The sequence below is a fragment of the Tamandua tetradactyla genome, chromosome 6 (assembly GCF_023851605.1).
Source record: "Tamandua tetradactyla isolate mTamTet1 chromosome 6, mTamTet1.pri, whole genome shotgun sequence".
Lineage (NCBI taxonomy): Eukaryota > Metazoa > Chordata > Mammalia > Pilosa > Myrmecophagidae > Tamandua > Tamandua tetradactyla.
The window spans coordinates 108,142,000-108,169,087 of NC_135332.1; the positions used below are offsets into that span (position 1 = coordinate 108,142,000).

Consider the following 27,088-nt stretch of genomic DNA (forward strand, 5'->3'; position numbering starts at 1 on the left):
TGGAATTGCAGATATAAAGGACTGGAAAGGCAGGGGAAGCAGCCTGATCTTCATCAGAGCAGTGACCAGTGCTGCAGCGCTGTAAGCAGAGAAGTGACATGATCACCTTCCAGGAGGACCATCAGAGCTTTGAGGGAAAGGAAAGTAGGGGAGGGGGTCAGAGCTTGGGCAAGACCTATATTTATGTAGGCTAAATTTCACAACAAGTGGAGCCAACAAATGATTCTGAGAGCAGCAGAGATGCAGCTTCAGGCAGACTGAGGAGTGGGCAAGTCTACACGTTAATGATGAGAAGTTCCATTGGCAACTTTTAGAAGTGAGTCATTAAGACAGATGGTGCAGCCAGAGGGCAAATAACTTCCCGGGTCATGTGTGAGCTCACAGTAGAGCTGGCATTTGGGTTCAGTTTCCCTTCTAACAGGCAGACTGCCATGTCTGTGCATGTGCAGGTGTGCAGGTGTGTATGTGCATGAGTGTGTTTTTACACGTGATCAATTTTTGCTGGAGTAGGGGAAGTCGGCAAGTCCTTAAACAACCCATGTAAGTGCTTCATGTAATTAGTGAAAGAACATTCTGATTCTCCCATTTTATTTGTGATATTTAATTGTCCTTCATTTCCCCTTTCTCTTCTCCCATAGCTCTATTATTCTTATCTGTTTGTCCATTTTTTTTTAATTCTTCTAAACTAGGGGTCAGCAAATTGTTTTTGTAAAGGACTTTGTGGACCAAGAGGCAAAACTGAGGACATTCGGTAGGTATTTATATAACAGAGAATTTTAAAATTCCATTGACAAGTTTAAAGTATTCAAATAATAATGGGGTCCAACTTTTTTTTTTTTTTTTAGTAACACAGATCTACACTAATGAGAAGAGTCGAATTCTTTTGGGGGCAATAGATAACATCTTGTTTAATTGAACATCAAAGCTAGCATTATCTACCATCAAATCAGCCGCAAATATTCATCTGTAAAAGCCTTTCTTAGGTCACATTCCAGGCAAAGAGAGGCTCAGGGTGGTGGGTGGGAGTTGGACTGCAGGCCTGAGTTTGCAAACCCCTGCTCAGAACAGTGATACCGTTTGCCCACCCTGTGGGCTTATACCTGGAGGCTTCACTGTAGCAACCAGAGACAAGAGTGTCCATTTTCCATGGTAGTGCCCGGGGTCTCTATCTCACTCCATGCCCAACTTCTCGCTCCTTTGCCTCATTTTGTTTCCTGTTGCCCTCGATGGAATGTACTCTTTCCTGGTCTAGAGTGGGTACTAAACCAGCAATTTGGGTTTTATCATCTCTGAAGGACCCAGTCCTTTAAAAGGTGAAGTTGGCTGACAGCTGAAATTTTTTTAATGGTGGGCAAATCTTTTAATCTCATACTTGGATATAAATCTCAAAATGCAAGTGCACACAAAGCACAGAGGGCATTGAGTTAAGAGGCTTCACACTAAGGTAGAAATAACTACCCAAAACCATGTTTTTAACAGCGGAGTTTGTTTTAGGAGCAGAATGTATAGGTGCTGGTTTGAGGGGACAAAATATCACGATATGAAGGAAAGGATGGCAGAAAGGGGATCTGCCAGGTTTGCCTTTCTCTGTCCCCTGGCAAACATACATTTAAGATCTACTATGTGCTAAATACTGAGGAAACTAAAATGTTGAAACTATGTCCCTGCCGCTAGCCTCTCACAATCTGTTTCAATGCACCCTCAGCATCATAAAATTTAGCTTGGAAGTCACCTTGGAGATCATGAGATCCGCATCCTTATTTTATAAATGAGAAAAGAGACCCACAGAGGTTGGCACTAATTATCTTCGTAACTTGAACGAGCTGTTTAATCTTTATGTTCCTGATTTCTAGAGAAAATGTGGCCTTTTGGCACTTCCGGAGAGTGTGTGTTTGTGTGTGTGTGGGGGGGGGGTGCAGTTTCTAAGAACTTGTCACTTCAGTTTGCACTTGTCCATACAGTTTAAAGATTCATAGACTCAGAAACTCATCTCTGAGTTTCATAGATGCAGTGGAGACCTCTAGTACTTCTCTTAGAGACCCATTCAGGGCTCCAGTTGACTAATTCAATGGATGCTGATGAGCCAAACAAAAGCTGCAGCCTGAGTCACAGCAGGTGAGTTCATTTTGTAGGGTCCTAGGCATGAGCACTCAAGCAAGAGCAAAACAAGGGCCAAACCCTTTTTGCATTCACCCTGTCAGACAATCACAAGAGTGGAAAGAATACAGGTTTGGGAATGAGCTGGAGGTGGGTCTGAATTGCAGCTCAACCACTCCCTAAAAGTGTGGTCTCTGGCGATTCAATTAGGCTCCCTAGACTCAGCTTCCTTCTGTGCAAGTTCTGACTTCCCCATAATGTAGTCAGAATTGAGTGAGATCCTGAGCTTACACAGTCTAGTGCAGAAGCTGACACATAATATGTACTCAATAAAAAAAAAAAAAAACTACTCCAGCCCAATGCTTACTCTCTTTATAGAGAGACTGGTTTCTATGAGCCTAACTTCCTATCAGTTAGATAAGGGATGGAGAGGGGATTTCAGGAAGTACTTCACACGACGTGTTATTATTGGTTCTCTAGCATAAATGCAGCCTTTCCCAGCATATGGGATCCCCAGGCCTATGGGTGCTATGGAGATGACAGTGGTCCCTGTCTTCTTGGGTGCCACCTCAGCATCCTTTCAGCCTCATTGGTCACACCAGCCACTACCGAGCTGACCCAGTTCAGTGCAGGCTATCGCTAGCTTTACACAGGGGCAACTCGACAGTATCTCACTCAGTGCCATCCACTTCTCCCTTTCTAAGCCTAGACTTTTCTGGTGTTATGGTAAGGGCACCAGGAAGAACAAAAAAACAACCCTAAACACATGCATGTGTAGCAAGTAGTGTGGAGGCATCAACACTGGTAGAATTACTCTTGAGCAATATAAGCTATGCATGATTGCTTCTTGATCCTTCTTGATCCTCCTGCCACATTTCATGAGACCACATTCATGTAGATGGGTACAAGTAGTGCTGAGTACAAATGGTTGCCAATTCCCTGACACACCCTTATACCAGCTCTCCCTCCCTCCCAATCCTTTGGTCCTGCTCCCTGAACTCTCATTCCCAAATAAACTGCCTGCACATGAGCCTTTGTCTCAGGCTCTGCTTCCAGGGGAACACAGCCAAGGATGCTCCCTATTCCTATGGTTACCTAGAATAACAGACTTGTGGAGTTGAAAGGCATTAGAGAGTCTACTTAAAGGATGGGAAGAAAATGTTTGGGTGCTGCTCTCTCCCGGACACTGTCTTAGAATCCTCTCTGCACTGCTGCACACCACTGATTCCATCAACCGACTGAAGCAGATTCTTGAGATGAAATTTATCTGCTACTTTGGGTCCAGCAGACTCAGGTGCAAATCTCAGTTCTACTTATTAGCTATGTAGACTTGAAACAACTTTCTTGGCTTTTCTGAACCTCGGTTTTCTCATCTATACAATGGGGGTAGTAATTTCTCTCTCAGAGTGCTAGGAAGATTCAACAACATGATATACTAAAGCACCTAACGAGATATTTTACACAAAGAAGATAATAAGTGTACTTCTAACCTCTCTCTTCTTTATATCTGTAAAAAGGATATAATAATTCATACCTCACGCCCCATTGTAGAGAGGATTGAATGGGATAATGTATGGCCAAAGTATTCTTTTCAGCAGTAATATTAGAATTATTGTTGTATTTCAGATAAAGAATCCTAAGGCTGTATGTGGCTAAGATAACCCTCAGTTTCTTCTCTGTCACACTCAGTTGCCTCCTCCCTCAGGCATCCGACATTCCTGACCAGCATCTGCAGGAGGACAAGCCCAAGACGGAGCCTCTTGAAAAATCCCTGACTGAGTTTACGGAGCACTGCATGGCACTGCTGCAGGGTGAGGTGCTGCTGGAGAAGAAAGTGAAATCACTTCCAGGATGGCCTCCTCAGTCTGCTTGGGTTGGAACCCAATGATGGAGGGAAGAGCTGGAGGCTCAGCTACAAAAAACTGGACCTGTTTGTTGCTCACCAGAAGCAACGTATCCATCCCCAAAGGTCACAAACCAGTGATTGCCCCTGGGTACAAACTTTGACGTGGGTGGACACAGCTAACACTGGTTATCAGTCAAGTAGTTTCGGAGTTAATGGATCATCCCTCTAAACCAAAATCGAATCACTGAACAATTCTGCTGTCACTTTTCTCATTTTTAATGAAGGACTGAACACTATATGTAATATATTTATTTTTGTATAATAGTGTAAGAAGAGGACCAAGAGTTTATAGAATTTTTTATGTAATAATTTTTATACTTTAAATGTAAAGATGAGCCTTCCAAAGTCATAATTCATCATTGAAATAGCCTTAAAATGAACATTCATTTCCTCAAAGGATTGACAATATTAAATATATACACACGTACGTGAGATTTGTCATTAGGGTAGAAAAGACTTGAAATTACCAAACCAGAAGAGGGTATTGCTGGTTCCAGGCTGGTGGACACGTTCTTTGGAGAGAAAACATGCCTGCCCTTTGTTGACCATTATAACACTAGCTGTGGCATGTGTTTTACATCAGAATGCACATAAACCACCATACATTTAGGGCTCAGTCTATTTCTAGCCATACAAGTTTTGTTTCCTAAATAAGACTTCAGATTACCATTTTGGTTTGTTCCCAAGAATTTCAGCACTCCATATGGTTGGAGATGTAGGCCTATCTTCTTAACAGGACCCTGTTTGAACTGGATACATTTCTGTCTTCAAACCGTTCGATGCTATGCATATTCCATTGTGAGGAGAAATGTAGTGTGGAAGAGGCAAGCAGGAAATCAGAAAGACAGGCATGTTCCAAAGTTCAGATTCTAAACTGCTTTCCAAATCTTCAAATGTGAAAAATTCTTTAGTTTGCAAAAACTGTTATAAATGCTAGCACAGAGCATACACACTCAGCTTCTGCAAAGTCACACAGTATGATAGCTATCCTAATTAGAGCTCAAAACCCTACCACAGCAAATTTTGTAGTGCCTCAATAGTTAATATTATATTTGCAATTGTATTTTATCTAAAAGGATTATTTGTGTAGATATATAAGCCTGGAAAGGGTCACTGGGGATTTATTAAAAGTATTTTCAATATGATATAAGAACAAACCTACTATGAGTGATGGTATCGATTTGCTTTCCCAACTTTTCTCCAGTTACAGATTTCAGGGCCAAGTTTCTTTAGAGTAACCAAAGAATTACTCCCTAAGTTTTCTAGAATTTCTGTAATACTGATGATAATTTACATGCAGGGAAGTTAAGACAACAAATTAACAATAATTGGGTGGTAGTAGTTAGAAAAAATAGAATACAAAGTAGGTAAGAAAATAGGTTGCATCACTATGTTTCACAATGCATTTGAAACTTTGGTTAAACTATGCAGCAAACAGTTGTTTGCTAAAACACAAATCTGCACAGTGTTAAATGGCATATATTTTAATAATTCATAAACTTCTTGCAAGGAAACCATTTTTGGTGGCAATTATTCATGTAAAAGTTCAAAGCCCTACAGTTACTTTTCAGATGACTCTTCTTATCCATCAATCTTATAAACCAAATTTAATCTACAGACAACAGTATTCTTCCTTCCAAAACATCTCCTCTGCCTGCTGGTGAACAATAAATATTTTCCAGGTTTCTTACATTAATAAATTGATGATACATAGATAGATAGAAGATACATACACATACGATGTAAATTAAGATTTCTTATTTATATTTCAAGGAACAATTCTTTCGTAATCTGGTCTTCTGGTGCCTTTTCAATATTTAGCCTATAAAATACTGATGTACTCACCTTTTTCTGTTATGATTTACCAATGAGGCTATTCATATTAAATCACATTTAACTTAATGATTGATCTGTAATCAACTCGAGTTATTAATATATAATGAGAGAGGAACTGAGAGTGCTGTCTGTGTACCTGAAATTATGCTAAACATTTAACATATATTATCTTATGGATTCCTCCCATCAAAACTACATGATAGTCTTATTATCCTCAATTTAGTTATGACAAAAACTGATGCCCAGGGAAGTTAAGTGACTTTTCTAAGAATATGTAGTTGGTAGGTGCTGAAGGTTGAGTTAAAAGGTTTATCTGACTTTAGACATTACCAAATACCTGAGAGTTAAAAAAAAAAATCAAACCAGGGCAGTGTGATGGTGGCTCAGTGGCAGAGTTCTCGCCTGCCATGCTGGAGACCCGGGTTCGATTCCCGATGCCTGCCCATGACAAAAAAAGAAAAAAAATCAAACCAAAAGAAAACAAACCCATCAATAAAACAATAACCTGCTCTTGAGTAATTTTAATTCCTGGTGGATTTTGCAAAATAAACTGCAAACTATACAAGGGGGTTAATTACCCAGGATTAATATCTACACTCCAGTGTTTTTACAGATCACCCATCTTAAATCTTTGCAACAAAACTTATAAATATTGAAATTTTAAATATTGCTTTCAATGCTTATGACCACCACACTCTGTTAAAAATGTTCTTCTGGGTTAAACGATCTTTAAAATGATCACCATTACTCATAGCACCCAGCTGAGCAAAACTAAATACATCACACATTTTGATACATTAATATTAAACCTAAAAAGTATAATTTATTGGACTCTAATCACTTAATGAGATGTATGGGAAGGAATGGCACCAAGCCATGAGTAAAGGGGGCCTTGACAGGTACAAATATTTGGACCCTTCACATTTTCCCTCCACCCAAGATTTTTATACCTGAGACACAGAGGTAGGATTTACTGAAAATTGGAGAACTGTGAGAGAGGAGGTAGGAAAGAATCCTTGCTACACAAGCCTGTTCTCAGCATAGCAATTAAAGAAAAAAATTCACCAAGTATATGAAATTCGAATGCCTAGAAATTGATTACCTACACTCACTAACTCCACACTATCCTCTCCCAGGGATGTGCAAATCCCATTCTGCATTCCATTGCTCTAAAAAAAAATGTTTTTTTATCCCATCCTAAAGTCTCCATTCCTCCATTTAAAAAGAGTTAAATATTAGCACTTGAATATGTTCCGCCCATTAGAGTTCACGGCAGTGCCCACTGCTGCCATGAGGTATGTGGAAATGCATTTTGGTATTTCCAGGTTTCTTACCTGCTCTTCTAAGGCAAACTGATCTGCCTTCCCCGACCCTAACACAGAATCTTCACTGGCCCACTTCTACATTTTCGCCCACCCTCCACGTCCGTTCCCCCACCCCCAGGCAAGCACACACTAGGAAAGTCCTCTTCTCTTCTGAAGACTGAGCTTCGGCTCATCCACCGAGCACTGGATCTAATGCTACCTCTTTCATCAAGGCCTCCCAGAATAAAATAGCCAAAAAACAGCGCTCCCCCCTTCCTTTCTGAAGGCCTGCACGCTCCAATGTTTTACCATTCTTTACCACCTTTATTATCCAATGGTCTCGATTACATTTTTCTGTGAATACACAGTCCTCACTTTTGACCACAATCCATCCCTCAGAGTCACATTAGGAAGGCCAATGCCGTAAAGCCCATTCAGGTTTCCCACCTGCACAGTGCAAGGCTCCGACGACAAGGGCTTATCATGCAATCACACATGCGACCAGCAGCGTGTCAAAAAACACAAAATATGACACCTTAATCTCAAAAATAATTTGGAAAAGGATAAATCTCTAGCTTAAGTCATAGGGTTTTAGAGCTTAGAGACCCAGTACAAGTCCCTCATGTGACAAATGAGGGCCCTGGATTTTAGAGCTGGAAAGTGGAGGGGTGGGTGGGAATGAACTTGGGGGTAGGTCTGTTGACACAAGGACCAAAGTTCTTTCCAGTATATTCTTCTGCCCTGCTATAAATGCTTAATAAAAGGGACATGTTTTGCACACTGGTTATTTAAGAGGCCTTAATTTGCAATAAAGTGTTCATCTACCATAAAAAAAATAAAATTATCGAACTATAAATCTAAAACCAATATATCACCATAATAAACATTTCAACAAACAACAACACGAATAAAATCCCGCTGTAAGCACCTGGAGAGCGACTGCCACACCTCCTGTGCTCACACTGGCCACCCAGCACTGGCCTTCTTAGGCTTTACACACAAATGGTCCCTCTTAAACTATAAAAGCCCTCCGGGGGAAATCTGAACAGCATTTCTTTCCCCCATAAATATCCCAGTAGCATGCAGAGACAATCCAAAACTTAATTGATCATTTAATTTGCAGATAAATCTGCACACAAAATAATCTGAAGCTGTCACTAAAGACCTTAGACATGAAGGAGAGCCAAGGTTCTCAACCCAGGCAGAACACTGGAACTACATGGGAAGTCTTTATAACCACTTCTTCCATCCTTTCCAGTTGAATCAGAATCTGGTGGGATCTGGGCATTGATTTTTTGTTGTTGTTTGTTTGCTTGTTTGTTTTAACTTCCCAGTTATTCCAATGTACTATGAAAGTTAGGAACTGCTCCTTTGGAAAGCAGAAGTTTTTCCAGTTTTCACAGGCCTGGTTTCCTACAAGAAAACTGAGGTCATCAGAAGAGAACTTTCACAGACTCTTATCATCACAACTCCATCCTCCAGTTGCTCAGGCCACAAATCTTAGTGTCTCACCTGATTCTCATTTAATATTCTCTTTCTCTCAAATTCCATATAAAATCCATCAGGAAACCCTGTTAGCTCTACTTTCATAATATATTCAGAATCTGACTACATCTCACCTCTTTAACTGCTAACAACCTTCCTGACCGGAGGCAAGATCATTTATTAACCCCCTAATTTGTCTTGAACTTCCACCTTGCTCAGTGTGCTTGTGTGAAAACATAAATCAGACTACCCCACTCCTCTATTCCCAGTTTTCCAATAGCTCCAGGAAATATTCCCTATTTCACCAGGAATAAAAGCCAAAGTCCTTACAACGGTCTTTGGAGCTCTTCACAATAACTCTTTGTTATTTTCTCAACCTGCATTCTACTGAAGGCTCAGCAACAGCAGTTGGAAAAGGAGAGTTTGCTGCTACAAATTCTTTTTACCAATTCTTGAGAGATGGTACAAAAAGTATGTGTCTGGATACAGCTTCCAAAGCCAGCTGTCCTGTGACAGGCAGAAACGATGTCTCTGCATGTTTCTTCCTTCCTTTTCCTTTTAGAAGGTTTGCGAATAGATCTGTAGGTACAAGACTGTCATTGATGAAAGTAATTGACAAATGAAGAACAATCATTTTTGAGAGATTAAATCATCTAGCATTAATTAAAATTTGTTACACAAATCATGAGCTGCCCTACAAATTTGACAGCTATCCGAAAATACCTTAAAACCCTCTTATCTGTCATATAAGTACAGTATTTGAGACTCAGTGAAATGTTCCTTTTAATAAAGTAACTTGATATTTTTAATCCGAAAATAGATACTATTTCAGTTTTTGGTTCCACTTGATTTCCTTTGTTTGGTCAGCATTTCAAGTAAGACCGGTTTAAAAGAGGTCAAATGGAGTTTCAAAGAGTATTGAGTTATCTTAGTCCCACTAAAGCGGATTGGGAAAACTGACACGAATCAGTCAGTCACTTTAGCTCCTAAAAAATGAAAGGCTAACCCTTTAAAAACATTATAGTTGCATACAATGTGGGGAGCAATTTGCAAATATCTTCCACTGTAGCATAATTAAGAACACTTTACTTACATACTCTATTGCATTAACTTATTTTGGGACTAAAAGATGATCTCGGGTGAACAAAGGGGAAAACCACAAGAAAAAGGCCACTGCTGGGATACTTTGAAATCTGTATTTTTCTCAAGGTAAAGCAGCCACTCTCTAAAAATGAACTGCAATGTAACAGGATTCTAACATAAATCATAAAATAAGGAGGAACATTAATAAAATGCACCCTAGCAAGATTATTCTATTACAGACCAACCCTGTAAAAACCAGCCCCAGGGAGGTTCATTCGTTAAAAAAAAAAAAAAAAGTCAGGTGTGAGAAGAGATTAAATACAAAAGAAGGAGAATAATTCTAATTAGTGAAGACAAGAGGAATAAGATTGCATCTCTGTGATAAAATATAACTATTATTTACAGAGCTGCTATCCAGAAATCTTATGGAAACAGTACTCTATTTTATGCAATAGTTTATCTCTCTAGTGGAAATATACTCAATCCTCGGCTAGGAAATTAATACTTAAGTTTCCCACCATTTTTGTTTAAGTAGTTAAAAACAATATTCAATGTGGCATAAAGAAACCCTAGTCTACTTGGGATTGAAAATTAATAAATCTGAATAGCATAGAATAAAGCTTATCTGCAGACATTTTAGTCTTTATTTTTGGGGGTATAAACAGGCTCAAATCACATTATTACTGCAACTTTACCCCAGGGATCCTATGATTTCTGCAGAATGTGGTTTTCTGGTACCTTTCTTTTGTGCTTGAGACATCCCTCCCATGGAATAAATTAGAAAAACTGGGTAGCATCCACATTGTCTACAACTCAAAGATCCCATCTCCCTGCAAAAGTGGGTTCTACCTCCAAGTCCTCTGTTTCTGGAAACCTAAAGAGACAAACTGCATGGTTACTCTAGAGATGAAAATAAGAGAGGAAAGTTCCAGAAATAGATGTGGAGAATTTTGCTATAGAAATAAAACACTGACTTGAACCAATTTCTTTAGAAAATAAAATCCTCAAAGATTTTTTACTTTTGGATTCCTTCCTTTAAAAAATTAAGAGGCATTTTAACTTTAAAATATACCGTTTCTAGAATTCTGGGTATTAAGCCAGGTACTATCACATACAAATGCATCAGAGCCACTAACGCTTCGGTCAAAAAGTCTTTACCCTTCGTCAGCTGACTGGTGATTTCATATGTTCTGGAAATATTTTTATCTTTTGGCATGGTGCACCACACCATATGGTACAACACACTGACAAGCAAATAGGGTAGTACTAGTTTGAAATACATATACACATATACACATATATATTTATACGTACGTGTGTGTGTATATACACTGCATGTATAGTGAAAGAAGCTGCATGTGTGCCTGAAAAGAAATATAGAGGCAAAATTACACATTAGGCACACGGTCCTGAGAATCTTTAACCATGTGAAAAAAGGTCATTCAAAATCCAAAGCTAGATTAAAAGTTCATGATAGGCCAGGAAGCATTCAAGTGACAGATCAGGAACCATTGTACTGTGCCACATCAAGCGATACTTGAACTGTCTTTAACACTTTCTCACTCAATATTTAACACTCTTCTCTAAGTGCAATAGTAACTGCAGCAGTAACACGTGCAACAGCTTGCAAAATCCATTTAGGAAGGACTGTTAAAATGTGAACCACACTAAACCGTCTTTCATAGATTCTCAGAGGGTCGAAATAGCCTTCCCCTTCGATTCCGGGTTACTTCCACATGGTTTTCCTTTCGGAAACAGGGATCTTGAATCAAATTTTACAGGTAGTTAGAAATATTAAGGTGTGACATCCCCCATACACAGTTGAGCCTTCCAATCCTAATGTGTGTCAAGAGGCAAGATCCTGCCTGTCTGCCCCATTCTCCATTGTATCTGAGCCCAAAGCAGCAGACATCCCCAGCTGAGCCAGTGAGGGAGTAGGTGAACAACAAATAAGAGACGGGAAAGGGGGTATTTATGCATATTCTTCAAGAAGTGTGACTTTCACAGTCCAGTGAAAGAGGGAAATAGACAATTACTACCTGCTTCCCAAACCTCATATATTCTTTTTTAAAGGTAAAACTGGAAATGTTCATATTGTAGTTAAACTTCTACTAGAAATGCTTAAAAATTGCATTCGATACTTTACAATACTTTCATTTTTAGTACAGGTTAAGTGGATATGTCAGAACATCATTGCAAAAGAGAAAGAAGGAATTAAAAACAGTGGTTAAGAGGTTGGACTCGAAATCAAACACTGAGGGCTCGAACTCCCAAATCTGCTACATTGTATCTGAATGACTTTGGGAAAATTATTGAAACTCTTGAAGCCTCTGAGCCTTACTTTCTACATGTTTAAAATGAAGAAAGTTGCTGTGAGGGGGGATTCAATAAAATTCAATACAGTAATGACTAGAAAGCCCTTGCCCCCTGGTCGAGCAGGCACATAGGAAGTGCTCAATAAATGTCTTGTTATTATCGTAACACGTCAAAAACAATTCTGTAGTGCTATATATGCAATACACAAAAAGAGATAAATGATTTAATAATATGGGAGCAGCTAACCGTAAAGTGACATCCCTCCAACATCCAAAGATACTAACCTCTCCACATTCTAGCCCAAGAGGAAAGAACCACCAAAATACGGCTCCTTAGCACGGGGGTGTCACTGAATGTGATCATGACGTTACAACACACCATTTGTCTGCCTGAAATGCAGTGGTTTTAGGCATTCATAGTCCCAAGGCACAGTTAACACAAAGAAATGACTTCGATTTTTCCAATCTCAAACGTGGTTTCTTTAGCGGTTTACAAGCAATCCTTCTACCGTTATTTGTGTTAAGTGTACTGAAGACTAAAGATGTGTGTGATTCTATGTGATTAACCAAAAAACAGAGTCAGGTGTAGCTCAAAGGTGTTCTGACCTGTTAAATAAAATACACTGCCAACCTACATCGGGGAGGGGAATACTAAGCGCACTTCTACAAACGCAGGACCTTGACCTTGGAAGTCAGCAAGACAGATTTTTAAACTGAATTTTCAGAAACAGGGATTTGAGGGATTGGCTGCACTCCAGTTACTATGTTTTCAGTTAGGTTTATACTAAAAAATACTCATTGCACCAAAATGTTCTCCATTTATAAATATCCATGTTAGGTAGGTAGCTGCTTATAAAATCTTCATTTTCATTTAATTGAGGCAGAAGACAAATGGTTAGGTATGAAATTGAGTTTATCATTGTTGTATGTAGTTGCATATTTTGATAAAAATTTCTAGAACTTCAAAATATTCATATTGAAAACAGAGAACAATTATTTTATCATGATCCTTGCTCATTCATTCACTCATCACTCATCCTTCATTCCTTTAAACCATATTCACTGAAAACCTACTCAGTGTGAGATATCATGTGAGGTGCTAGGACTAAAATGAATCTTCTAAAGTTTCTTCTTCATTAATATCAACTATTTAGGGTACGGTTATGAGGAGAAATGACAATGAATTTAAATCCTGTTATGGTTGCATTTTATTAAAATTTATATTAATTTTTGAATTCAGTAATTACAGACTTAATTAATCCTTTTTACTTTGTCATAGACAGAAAATGATCCCATCCCCAATACTTCAGCATTAAAAAAAATGGCAAAGCCATAAAAATGAGCACTTCAGCTATAAAAATGCATGATATAATAGATGTCACCTTCCCTTATTCAGCAAAGTAGCTTTCTTTCGTTTTGTCCTTTGCCTTTCACAGAACAGTAACCTGCAGTAGTTTCAATGGGATTTTACCTTGGATAAAACGCAAAACTGTTCTCCTGCAAGGAGCTGTTAATCACTCCTCCACAGCGGATGGTTCTCTCTGCTTTTTTATTCTTTAGGTAATCAGTTAAGGACAGCACCCCATTTCCTTAGATCCCCTTCAAAGTGTGAGTCACACCCAGCTCTTTTCGCCCAGGCTGTGGACAGCAGGCATGAGGTGTGCACAATCTGTGGAAAAGAAATCTTCGCCCTAGCTTTCCTCTGGATCTAAAAGCCTACCTTCTATATTTTATTTTTTTAAGAATTTTAAAGATTTGTAGGGTTTCTAGACACAATATAAACATTCAAAATTTAATTGTGCACTACTGGCTAAAGAAGAGAGGCAGCAACAAATAGGTCATAATGACCTGTGAAGGTGGAGATCCCAAATTCTTAAGCTATTCTGTGTCAGCACAGCAATGAGGCACTGAATATTTGAAACTGTTCACTTTCCATTCTTAGCTCTTCATGAGCAACCAGCAAAGTTTTCCAAGGCCTAGTCATTCTCATATTTGCACCTCCTTCTTTTAGGAGGCAGTGTAGTTTAGTGCAAAGAGCATGGGGACATGGCTGTTAGGTTAATTTTCTGTAGCTGCTGTAACAAGTTACCATGAATTTGGTGTCATAAATAATATAAATTTATTATCTTACTGTTCTGTAGGCCAGAGCCCAAAATGGGTCTCATTGGGCTAAAATTAAGATATCAGGATGGCTACATCAGAAACTGCGTCCTTGCCTTTCCCAGCCTCAAGACACTGCCTGCATTTCTTTGCTCATGGCCCCTCCATGCACATTCAAAGCCATAAGCGGCTGGTTGGGTCCTTCTTACATTGCATCTCATCACCTTGACCTCTTTTGCTCTCTCTTCCAGTTTGAAGGACCCTTGTGATTACACAGGGCCCACGCAGATAATCTAAAATAATATCCCTATTTTAAGGTCAACTGGTTAGAAATCTATAATTTCATCTGCAACCTTAATTCATATTTGCCATGTCACACAGTATATTCACAGGTTCCATGGGTTCAGATGTGGATGCCTTTGGGGAAGAGGGGCAGTATTCTGTTTACCACAGCTGTAACAGACCTGCCTGGAACCAAAAAAAAAAAAAAGCCAGCTCTACCCCTGGGTAGTTCAATTTAAGTTGAACAAATTAATTAAGCTCTTACTAGTTTAGTCTCTTTCGTTCTTCTGAAAATACCTGAATAAAAGTTATGTCATAGAAGCAGAGCAAAAAGGAAATGAGATTATATATGCAAAATATCTAGTTACAAAGGCAAGCACAAAGAAGGGTCTTAATGTTGTTCATTTTCATCTTCATATATCTTCTTCTCAAAAGAAAACATTGTGCTGGGGTGGAGCTGGGTTGTGGATCTGGGTCTATTTGAGCTTCATGGCCATGCTCTTTGCCTTCCTCCTTCAAGAAGGTTCCAAAATTGGAAAAGACGGAGCCACAGATTACTTCACAAACAAAATCTGCCCCATGTTACTATACTAAGGCAAACACTCCAAGCTTTTATTCTGTTGGAGGTAAGAGGTTTATACTGATCAAATGTTATTTCTGACTTTGTTCCTCCTTTGCAAGCAAATGATATATTTAAAAGGAATAGACAGGATTTTGTTTATCACTGCAGAAAATGATTACAGAATTGAGGAATCCCCAATGTTGATTCAATTAGCAGCCCTGAAGTTCCCATGACCTATTAAACGATGACTTTGAATGGCACACAAAATAAACAGTGAAATGTTTCTTGTTCAGTGCTCATATGTTCCTCTCATTACACAATGCGAATATTCTGTATCTTGAAGACTTTTTTGTTTTAAGTTACAAAATAAAACAGTGGAGCAAGCCAGGTCTCCATCTCTGGAAGCAAGACCAATCCAGACTCTGGAGCCTAAGAAGGGACACAAAGCACAATGCACTAAATGATTAGCTCTTTAATCAAGAGCCACAAATGTGCCTGCTCTATCACCTCCTATGCAAAAAGCAACACAACAACAACAAAAACAGAAATCTACTTGTTAAATTTAGCATGCTCTTGAGTAGAAGATGACTTTGCTTTTCGCTGTCCACATCCTTTTCCCATATCTTGCTATGAAAAAAAAAAAGGGGAAGAAACAAGAAAAACAGCTACTACTGATTTTCCAAGCAAATAATAAGGGCAATAACGGTCTTACTCACAAGTAATTAGGTAATTAGAAAGAGGTAACAATTGACTTAGGTGATAAGCTTCAGTGAATCAACATTTTGAAACAACTCATTATCTATGTAACCTTAAGGTCTTACTACTCAAAATAAGTCACTGAATTTTTTTTTTCTTCAACTAAAATTTATCTGAACAGCATTACAATTTTATTTATTTATTTATTTATTTGTTTGTTTGTTTGTTTGTTTATTTATTTATTTATTTTACCAATTTTAGCATTTGGAGAAGTGAGGTGTGTTGGAGTAGAAGGAAGAGGAGGGAAAGCCATGCATTTAACTTGTCTTTTGTCCTAACAGCAACCAGGAGAAAAGGGTCACTGGGGAGTGTCAAGGAAACCTAACCTTGTAACCCAACCCTCTTCTAAACTTTCAAATCCAGACTGCCCATGGTATCCTGGTCTTCTGGACTTGATCTCCTGCCCTCCTCCACATATGGCAAGATCACTTCTGCTTTTGGAAGGTTTTGCTCAGAGAAATGGGGGTTGCACACAAATTCCAATGTTCAGTTATGTGAGTGTAATCCCACTTGGTGCAAGCCACAGACTGTTTGTTTTCTGATTACCAATCTGCAAAGAGATGAATGAAAAACGTAAGATTAAGCATTTAGGAATTTCCAGAGCAATTTAACAAAAAAACTATTAGGTTTGTCAATCTAATAGTAATAAAAAAGGTGGGGGTTTGTATTTTCTATGACTTAAAATTTCATTTTTTTATCAATTTTTTTTGATTTTCCTAGGTATCAGGCCACAACAGATGGAAATTAAAAACAAAACAAAAACTGATCATTCCCCCACAGTTAATTTGCAAAGTTAATCCTTCGCAAATAAAATAGGTAGGCAGTAGTGTCTTAAAGACATTCACTGGTGGAAATTATTCTCTATTATATAAGCTTACTTTAATAATGCTGAACAATTAACTGATAATGTAAGGCAGGTAGAGACAGCAGGACTCAGAAGAAATGCAAAGGGACAAGGAAATTTAAAAAGAACAAATATTTAATAAGCTCTTTGAAAACTCTGCAGTCAACGTAGTTTGTCACTATAGGCTACCAGAGATGGCACTTTCACTGGTTGAGAACCACTGATGGAAAGTATTTTTCATTTTACCATTTTGCTATATGATACCTGTAGTAAACAGCTGACTAGAGCCTCAAAAACTATTAGAAAAGTCAAAAGTAGAATTCTATGTACCTTGCGTTTTCAAGAAGAATCTCAGAACAATGGCTTCCATGAATAAAGCATCCACTATGCCTCTGATACACTGCTACGTGTTTTCATAGATTATCTTACTTGATATTCAAAATGATCCTGTAAGATGGTGATTGCCCCACTTTACAGAGGAGGAAACTGTGGTTCACAGATATTAGATCATTTGTCCAAAATGACAAAATGAGTAAATGATGGAGCCTGGATTCAAACTTAGGAATGCTTGCTGCTCTCACCACCATATGCAGCTGCCTCTCATTAGAATAGTATGTAAGTATAACTTCAAACTGAAATCACACTTACTTGAGATGGCACAAGGCCTCATTTACTAATAAGGTCAGAAGACAGCAGGAAAAAACTTACATAAAAGCTGCTGAAAAAAAACATGACTCACGACTTTATATCCTGACGTTTTTAGGTGTCCATGACAATGTTTTTTCATCTCAATTATGGGAAATTTTGAAACTGTTCTACCTTAGAAGTAAAGAACCGCTCATCCACGTTCAGGATGTTGATGAGAGATGGGGGGAAGGTCCCAATGTTTTACTATCTGATTTTTCAGTTATATGTGTCCCAAGGTTGGAATTTCTTCCTAACTACAAGCTAGCCCTCACACTTAGAAGCCAACCATGGGGCACGGTCTCCAATTCTTTAATGTAGTGGTTCTCAACTGGGAGTTATTTTGACCCTGAGGGAACATTTGACAATATCTGGAGACATTGTTAATTGTCAAAAATTAGGGATGGTGGTGTTTCTAGCATCTCATGGGCAAAGGTCAGAAATACTGCTAACATCCCACTGCACAGAACAGTTCCCATAATAAAGAAATATCTGGCCCCCAAATGCCCACAGTGCCAAATTGAGAAACGTTCTTTAATAGAACCCAGAGCCAGGATGCCTCACTCTCTGGGTAAGTGGTGATCCAACATTCCAGGTGGTTAACCAAATCAGCATCTCCATCTAAGGACACATCTGAACTTGCCATGATGAGAAAATTAGTTGGGGAGTGTGCTGGTTTGAAAGGAAGTATGCCCCCTAAGAAAAGCCATGTTTTAATATAAATCCCATCTCATAAAGGTAGAATAATCTCTATTCAATACTGTATGTTTGAAACTGTAATGAGATCATCTCCCTGGTTGATGTGATTTAGTTAAGAATGGTTGTTAAACTGGATTAGGGGATGACATGTCTCCACCCATTTGAGTGGGTCTTTCTTAGTTTCTGAAGTCCTATAAAGGAGGAAACATTTTGGAGAATGAGAGATTCAGAGAGATTCAGAGAGACTCAGAGAGAGGGCAGAGAATGCTGCAGCACCACGAAGCAGAGAGTCCACCAGCCAGTGACCTTTGGAGATGAAGAAGGAAAGTGCCTCCTGGGGAGCTTCATGAAATAGGAAGCCAGGAGAGAAAGCTAGCAGATGACACTGTATTTGCCATGTGCCCTTCCAGCTGAGAGAGGAGCCCTGACCGTGTTCACCATGTGCCTTTCCAGATGAGAGAGAAACCCTGAACTTCATTGGCCTTCTTGAACCAAGGTATCTTCCCTGGATGCCTTTGATTGGACATTACTATAGACTTGTTGCAATGGGGACATTTTCTCGGCCTTAGAACTGTAAACTAGCAACTCATTAAATCACCCCTTTTAAAAGCCATTCCGTTTCTGGTATATTGCATTCTGGCAGCTAGCAAACTAGAACAGGGAGCAAATCATGTCCTCCCACAAAAGGCATGCTCAAGTCCCAAACACTGGTCCTGTGGGTAGGGATTCATTTGGGTATAGGACCTCAGAAGACATTATTAGGTAAGGTGTGACCAAACTGAATGAATGTGGGCCTCAATCCAAATGGCTGAAAATCTCTTTTTATGCAAAATCTCTTTTTATGCAAAAATCTTTATATGCAAAAGGAAGCCATAGGGAACACCAGAAGTGGAAGTCAAAGGAACCCAGAAGAAAAAGAAGACATCGCCATGTGCATTGCCATGTGATGGAAAAGCCAAGACCAAGGAACACCAGCAGCCAATCCCAGAATGCTACAGTCTTCAGAGAGAAAGCATTACCTTGACGGTACCTTGATTTCGGACTTGTCCTAATCTCAAAATTGTGAGCCAACAAATCCCTATAGTTTAAGCTAACCCATCGCATGGTATTTGTCTTAACAGCTAGGAAATTAAAGCAGGTTTTGGTACCAGAAAGTGAGGTGTCACTTTACCAAATACCTAAATATGGAAGTTGCTTTGGAATCAGGGAAGGGGTAGAGACTGGAAAAACTGTGTGCTTGATAGAAAAATCCTAGGTTGCTTTGAAAAGCTTTTGGTCAAAATAATGACCTTAAAGATATTTCTAATGAGACCATAGAAGGAAATGACGAATGTGCTATTGGAAATTGGAGGAAGGCGATCCTTGTTATAAAATGGCAGAGAACTTGGCAAAATTGTGTTCTGATGTCGGATGGAAGGGAGAACTTAAAAGTGATGAACTTGGATATTTAACTAAGGAGATTTCCAAGCTAAGTGTGAAAAATGCAGCCTGGCTACTCCTTACAGTTTATATAGTAAAATGTGAGAGGAAAGGGATGAGCTAAGAACTAAACTCTTAAGCACAAAGGAACCAGCAATTGATAGTTTGGAAGATGCTAAGCCTATAGAGAGTGTGCTCTGAGATGAGGGTGAGAAGACGTCTGCCAGGGACCTCCGTGAGCATTTGGAAATGAGTTCCCAGAGGACAGGACTCCACAGGAGGGTTTAATTGAAGAGGGTGTGGCTGAACATGGATCAGTCAGCCATTTCGGGTGGAAATCAGGATTAGAAATGCAGTGATCCAGGAAGGATCTGTGGAAGGTTCCAAGTCTGATCATTTGGACTTCCTGGGACTGCACACAAAGCCCACAGTGTTTTTGTGTGTGTGTGTGTGTGAAATCCGTAAAAGCTATACTATTCACATTGAAGGTTAAGGTGAACAAAAATTTCTATAAATTACATAAGTTAAAAATAAATTGAACTTTATATCTATAGCCAAGAAAAACAAGGTTGTGTTTCTTAATCACTATTGATTCTTTTAGTAGAAAATACACTAAAACAATTATTCTTAATGATGAGAATGAGCTCTTTATTGACTAAAGGTATTGCCCCAATCATATTTTCTGCAAATACTCTTCCCATTCATTATAAGCCTTTTATTTCTGTTTAAGGTATGTCATTTTTCATAACACGTTACTTAATGCTACTTTTTATTTCCTTTATTTAGAAGAATTTAAGCAGCTTATACAATTTTAAAATTATTAAGCTAGGACTAAATTTTGTCATTTGTGGGAGATTGGGAAGGTAGGAGAAGAATACAGTGACTTGTTTGTTTTTAAGTCTATTACTATTTAGACTTTTTTTAAAGGAACAGTTCATGTTTTATTAAATAATTACTTTATAAACTTTAGATCTTAGACCCAGTTTCAAAGAAATCTTGGAATGATATTAAATATTCCTCTTCCCTTTTGTTTAACAGGTAGATACTAAAAGTCTCCCAATTTAATAATTTTTAATGCAATAATATGGAATCAAGTCTCAAATCAGACGCAATATTCTGATATAGACTATCTGTGTCTGACTCCACCATTTCACTGGTCAGTTCATAAAGATAATTTACGCCAACTCAAGCATTCAGGAACAAAAAGACTAAAACATTTCAAATATACTTCCTAAGAAGTTACGTTTCATTGCACAACTAAAACATGAGAGTTTCATCTCATGAAATCTCTGACAAAAATAATCTGAAGTTTAAAAGCAAAGTTGTTATTTATAGAACTTAGTATGTAAAAGGAAATATGATAAAAGTAGAAATTTGGAGTATTTCCTAAACCAAAAAATATGCCAGGTTATCTAAAAATAAAATCAACACACCCAAAATCAGAAACACTGTAACTTTAAAATTTACTACAGAGGTTTTCTCAATAGCTCATCAAAATCTATAAATATATAGATCTATCAACTGGAAGGTAGAGAAGTATCAACTTCAAATAGTTCATTTTAATTATGAATTGGTATTGCCATTTCTAGAAACATTAATGATACTGTATCAAAACAGCAATACAGATAACTAATATGCAAACTTGTAATGATCCTGGCATTGCATATTTTGCTGGTCAAGTAGATATATTCACTTCTATAAAATGTTTGAGAAACAGTGCTAAAAATTTTACAAGGCTTGAAAATACAGTTTAACAAAGTCTAATGCGAAAAAGGAAACACCAAAATTTATAAAAGTAAAAGTCTTTTGCTTTTTAACAAATGGTATCCTTAGAATTCCCCATCTTTCCTAGGATCAAGAGTTTTTCCAGGAAAAATTAAATGATTGCAGATTTTGCTTCCCATATTCCTTTTTGCTTCAAGTGTCAGAGTGACTTCCAGATCCTGGTCTGCTGTCATCTGGCCCATCACTTTCTTTGTCCCAGTCCTTCATAGATGGTCCCATCATGAAATCATCACTTAGGATAGTCCATCCTGCCCTCTTCAGTGCTTCCATTTCAGCCCGCTTGGCTTTTGGGTTCCTCCCAGCATAACTTCTCTCATTTGTACTTCCATTCATTCCTCTAAGAACACTGATGAAATCTTTCTTAGAAACTGTTGATATCAATTTAGCAGATTTTCTAATAGGTCTTCTACCTTCTTTAACCTTTTCATTGACATTCGTTTGATCCTTCTGAAAAGCATTAACCACACCCCTCATTGCAATTATCTGAAAATTTCTCTGTTTCTTTGTCTTTGACAACATCTGACTTTATTCTGCCTATCATTTCCCACTCCCTTTTCTTATCAAGTTGTTTTCTCTTCTCTAGTCTCTCTTGTTTTAACTTTTCTTTTTCCTTTTCCAGCTTTTTGTTTTTGACCAAAATGGTGGGCTTACTTTTAGGAGTTTCTTTGTTAGGGCTCTTAGCCATGGCACGTGCTAGCCCATGTTAGTTCCAACACCAGATTCTGCAGCATTCTCATTTTCTTTGTCACACGGTTCAACACCATCCTCATTGTCAGCTTCCATTGCTTCATCCTCAGAAGAAAACTCATCCTTTTCTGATCCACAGATTTCTATGAAACCTCCGCTGTCTGCAGTATCTTTATATTCATCTTCTAGTTCTGATGCTGCAACCCTGGCTACCATTTTCACCCTCTTTTTCTTCTTTAGGGAATTTTTCAGCTTTTTCCTCACAGTCACATGTCATTCCTGAACCACCACAGCTATTACTGCTCACCAGAAGCTACCCCTACAGAGACTGTTTTGATTGATGTTATCCTCTACAATAATTTGGAAAGCAGATAGCAATATTTAAGTCTATTATTAGTAAACTTATGGAGATTTTTGAAAACATGTTTTTCTAATTATTGGACAAAAACATATACCCCCAATGACTGGCTAGGAATGAACTGGGTTTCCTAGCACCATCTAAATATCTTCCAAGTCAGGAACCCAAACCACTTCCCCCTCCCTCTGATGTTGGTTCTGCCAAGAGAAACAAGGATTAAAAATAAATACAATGGCTATGTAATGTTTTCTATTAATTATTAAATTTCTATTTGTATTATGAAAGAAATAACAATGTTGGAAAAATGTTTGTGGTGATGAATACACAATTATGTGCTGATACTGTGAGCCACTGATTGCATATTTTGGATGGATTGTCTGGTGTGTAAATATGTCTCAAAAATTGTGTTAAAGGGAAAAAACCAAAAAATATAAAATAAATACATATTTATTGACAGCATTTTAAAAATAAACAGAAGCATAAAAACAAAGCTAAAAATAATCCTGCAAAATAGGTATGAACACAGCTAAAAGTCTGATATAGAGGTCTGGTTCCAGAAGTGGAAGTGTAGCTTGAATTAGAGTAATACTTCCATAGATAGCAAAACACGAAATTTAAGAAAAAAACTATTCAAATGCACTGAAGAACAAGCAAAAGAAGGCAGAGACACAATTTCTTCCCACGGGACCCACAGAGAAAGTGCCCACAGCTCATGGAGTACTTGGACCATGTCCACATTGGAGGAAAACAATGAATGACCTCTTTGCCAGTGAGAAACTGTGGTATATACCAGGAAAGAAAGCTAGCAGACATCACCACATGCCTTCCAAGCTGAAAGAGAGACCTCAAACATCAACTCCTTTAGTCAAGGAGTTAGTGAACCTAAAAGATGTAGTTATAGAATTCACCCAGGAAGAAGGGGCCATGCTAGATACATCCACAGAAAGCTGTTCAGAGATGTGATTCTGGAGAATATCAGTGATTTGCTCTCAGTAGGATATCAGGTCTGTAAATCAGATGTAGCGTCAAAGTCGTTTCAGGGGGAGGAACTGTGGGAAGAAGGAATCGGATTGTTCCAAATCCAGAATTCAAGGCAGGGAAAATAGTCTTAAAAAATAAGGAAATACTATCCATGCATCATATCTGCAGGAAAGACGAATCTACGATCATGTCATTGAAGCAGAATTCTCATACTCAAAAGAATGGCTTTATATGTAGTGAATCACCAGAAGAGTGTACTCACGTTCCCAGAGTGACTCAACATGTATAAACTCGCAAGGAAAGGAGACTACTTCAGCAATCAGTTTGGAAAAGTCCTCAATAACCAATCATCTTTTCATCAACAAAAGCATTTTCACACTAGAAGTAAGTCATATAAATGTCATCTAACTGAGAAATCCTTTGTTCAAAACTCTGGCCATACACATTACAATGGGCCTCATATCAGAGAGAAACCCTGTGAATATCATCTACGTGGGAAAGCCTTTACTAAATATTCTGAACTGAGACAACATGAGAGAATTCACACTAGAAAGAAAGCATATATATGCCATCTATGTGGGAAAGTCTTCACTCATAGTTTTGACCTTAGAGAACATGAGAGAATTCACACTGGGGAGAAATCTTATGTATGCCATCCACGTGGTAAAGCCTTCACTCATTATTTTAAACTTAAACGACATGAGAATATTCACACTGGACAGAAACCCTATGAACGTCTTCTATGTAGTAAGACTTTCAGTCAAGGTGCTCAACTCAGACAACATGAAAGAACTCACACAGGACAGAAAACAATGAATGCCATCTATGTGGGAAAACACTCAGGTTTTGTTCTTATCTTAGAGTACATGAGAGAGTTCACATTGGACACACACCATGTGAATGTGATCTATGTGGGAAAGGCTTCACTCAATGTTCTGCCCTTAACATGAGAGAATTCCCACTGAAATCTAATGTGGTAGAGTCTTCGCTCATTTGTCTAATCTTCAACAACATGAGAATACTCACACTGGAGAGAAACCCCATGCATGTCATACATGTGGGAAAGCTTTCACTCAAAGTTCTAACCTGAGAAGATATGAGAGAACTCACACTGGTGAGAAGCTTTAGGAATGTCATCTGTGTGGGGAAACCTTCACTCGTGTTTCACCAGCGATAACATGGGACAACTCACATTGGAGAAAAACCTTATGCATGTCACCCAGGTAGGAGAGCATTCACCCATTGTTCTGGCTTTAGAAAACATGAGAAAACTCACAGGGGCACATACAATAAGAAACAGGAAGCAGAATGCTTTTGAGAGTTGCTCCTGAGGGTTCTGAATATGCTGACCTGAGTGCCATTCTCCCCAAGGCATATCCTAGCTGGGATCCTAATGACTCTTGGGAATGGGTTCATTTAGGGCATTATAAGATACACATTTTGGCTAGTCTTAAGAAAAAGGGAACCAAAATAAAAATCTCTGAACAAAATAAGGAGCCTAATGAGAATCCTCTATTTCCTTAGAATCTTTGAAGCATACTATAGGTATTCTGATATAGATTTGCAAATTCCAAAGTACAGTGAAATAATTAAAATGAATTTTATTAGAGTACCCTGTACATTCAGCATAAATTACAGAAGTTAAAGGACAGGCTTGGAATGCCCATGGCCATGCTCATAGATGCTGCTTTCAAGGTTCTTAACAATCAGGAACTAAGCTCAGCAAAATTAGTAGATAAAGTAACAGACTACCCTTCCGGCAGCTGTTCTACTGGGAACTGAGCATGAGGATGGCACAGCAGAGGAAAGAGTAAGGAGTTACCTAATAAAGACCAGTGTGCTTACTGCAGGGAGGAAGTACACTGGGGAAAAACTGTCCCAGACTGACAAATAAGACAAAATAAAGGAATGAAACGACATTAATGGCCCATGGATAGGAACTAGAAAATTCTGATTAGGGTTTCCTGAGGGCAATGACAGCATTTTTTCCCCATCATACCTATTTCCCACCAAAAAACTCAGGTAAAAACAAGGGTGGGAAGCAAGATAGTGGACTTTCTCACTGATACAAGCTCATATGTATATGATACAAGTTGCAACAAAGAATGTAGAGCATTATCCTATTATTTTTATTAGTACATATCCCTTCATACTAATGTAAACAGAAAAACATATATACGTATATATAAGGAATTCTTAACTTCTAAGTGTTTCCCTCTCAGCAGTAGTATCATAAAGAGCATTTTCCTAGAGTACTAGAGTGAATTGTTCAAATAGAAGAAATAATGGCAATAAAGAATAAGACTTTCTTTGTCCTGGAACAAATGAAGCTGTCTCTTGTACACTGAAATAGAGTGTACTCAAACTTCTCTAGAATATGATACGAAACTCTGTAGATTTATGGCCCTGAATAGAGTTTTTCTTGTTGGAAGGAGCCTGCAACTGATGGTATGGCTATTTCAGCAATATAATTTTTAATGATACAGGCAGTCTCAGCCTAAGACAGCCTACCTTGCCCTTTTGCTATCCCAGCTGACTCTCCTAAGTTCCCCTTCTCACTCCATACATAACCTTCAATGACCTGCTCAGTTTTTCTGGCTCTGCCCTGCATGTTAAGAGGGAATAGAACAAACGACCTTTTTGTCTACCACCTCTCCATAAAGCATACCTAAAAGTGCATCTTAACTAGCTTTGGCAGACACCATGGATAGAGAGGGTAGAAGCCATATAGAATCAAATAATCAGCATTGAAACTAAAATGTGCTAAATCCTCACTTGGACTCTAAAGCAATAGTACAGCCACTGGAAAAGGCAGCAGCCTAAAAGAGGATATGGCCCATTCCAACAAGATCTCAAAAAACTCACATGGGAAGAAAAATAAAAAGTCACTCCTGGAGTATTCATCCAAGAGCAGTCAACATCCACAGCTATGTGTATGCTGTGCGATGGGGAGATCTTCATCAAAACTATTGAGCAACTATGCGATGGGGAGATCTTCATCAAAACTATTGAGCAACTATGTATTCTACTACATACATATAAAAACACATATACATATGTATATTATACATATGGATCCATACATATATGTGGGGGGGAGATCTAATTACAAAGTAGCAATGACCCAACAAACCTTATCCGCTTGTTCTTCAAAAACCATGAAGAGAGTATGAAAAAATGACTCAGAAAGAATGGGAAAATAGTTGTAAGTAAAAAGTGAATTATTTAATTGGAATTTCTGTGTTTCTCTATTTCTACATTTCAAATCAACTATAGAAGTTATACATCTCCGTGTTTTGCTATTGTTGTTTACTTGTCCTAATAAAAATAATAGCGGCAAATGCATAAATACTATCAACTCCTTTAGTCCTCACAAAACCCCCCTAGTACTATTATTTCATTTTTCCAGATGCAGCACCGTGAGGTAAACTGAGGCACAGAAAGGGACTTAAGAGTTATTTGTCATACCATCGCTGGCATTTTACTGGAACGCTCCTTTCTACCTGAACACTCCTCATCTACTTCCCTAAATGGTCTGTGAATCCTAGGCCATAAAGCACCAACTCACAAAAACAAGGGACAAAGATATGACTGCGAGGAGGCCATGCAGGATGTGTGCATAAAGCAAACTGCAAGCCTAGGATGCATCACAATCTGTGCTGGAGCAGGAAATCGAATTCAGTTCCACGGTCTTCATATGCATGCTGGGTATGGAAAATAGGCTTGTAATAGCAAAGCCTTGTTATTACACACGACCCCGTAAGAAGATGCCAGTACCCCGCACCAAGCTCTGAGTACACGCTCTGGAAGTCACGGAGGGTGTCCCTTTGCCAACCCGGGCGCGCGCGGTCGGCGGGCCGAGGGCGCATGCGTGGCCTGACCGCGGGCCCGCGCGCTCGGGCCGC

At 38.6% G+C, this 27,088-nt stretch overlaps 1 protein-coding gene and 1 pseudogene across 1 annotated transcript in view; both read right to left on the reverse strand.

The window, feature by feature from the left end:
* Positions 1–27,052, reverse strand: LOC143685702 (RRP15-like protein pseudogene; annotated as a pseudogene).
* Positions 1–27,088, reverse strand: part of CYP7B1 (cytochrome P450 family 7 subfamily B member 1) — a 168,160-nt gene that overhangs the window by 140,841 nt on the left and 231 nt on the right. The gene's annotated exons all lie outside the window — the stretch shown is intronic.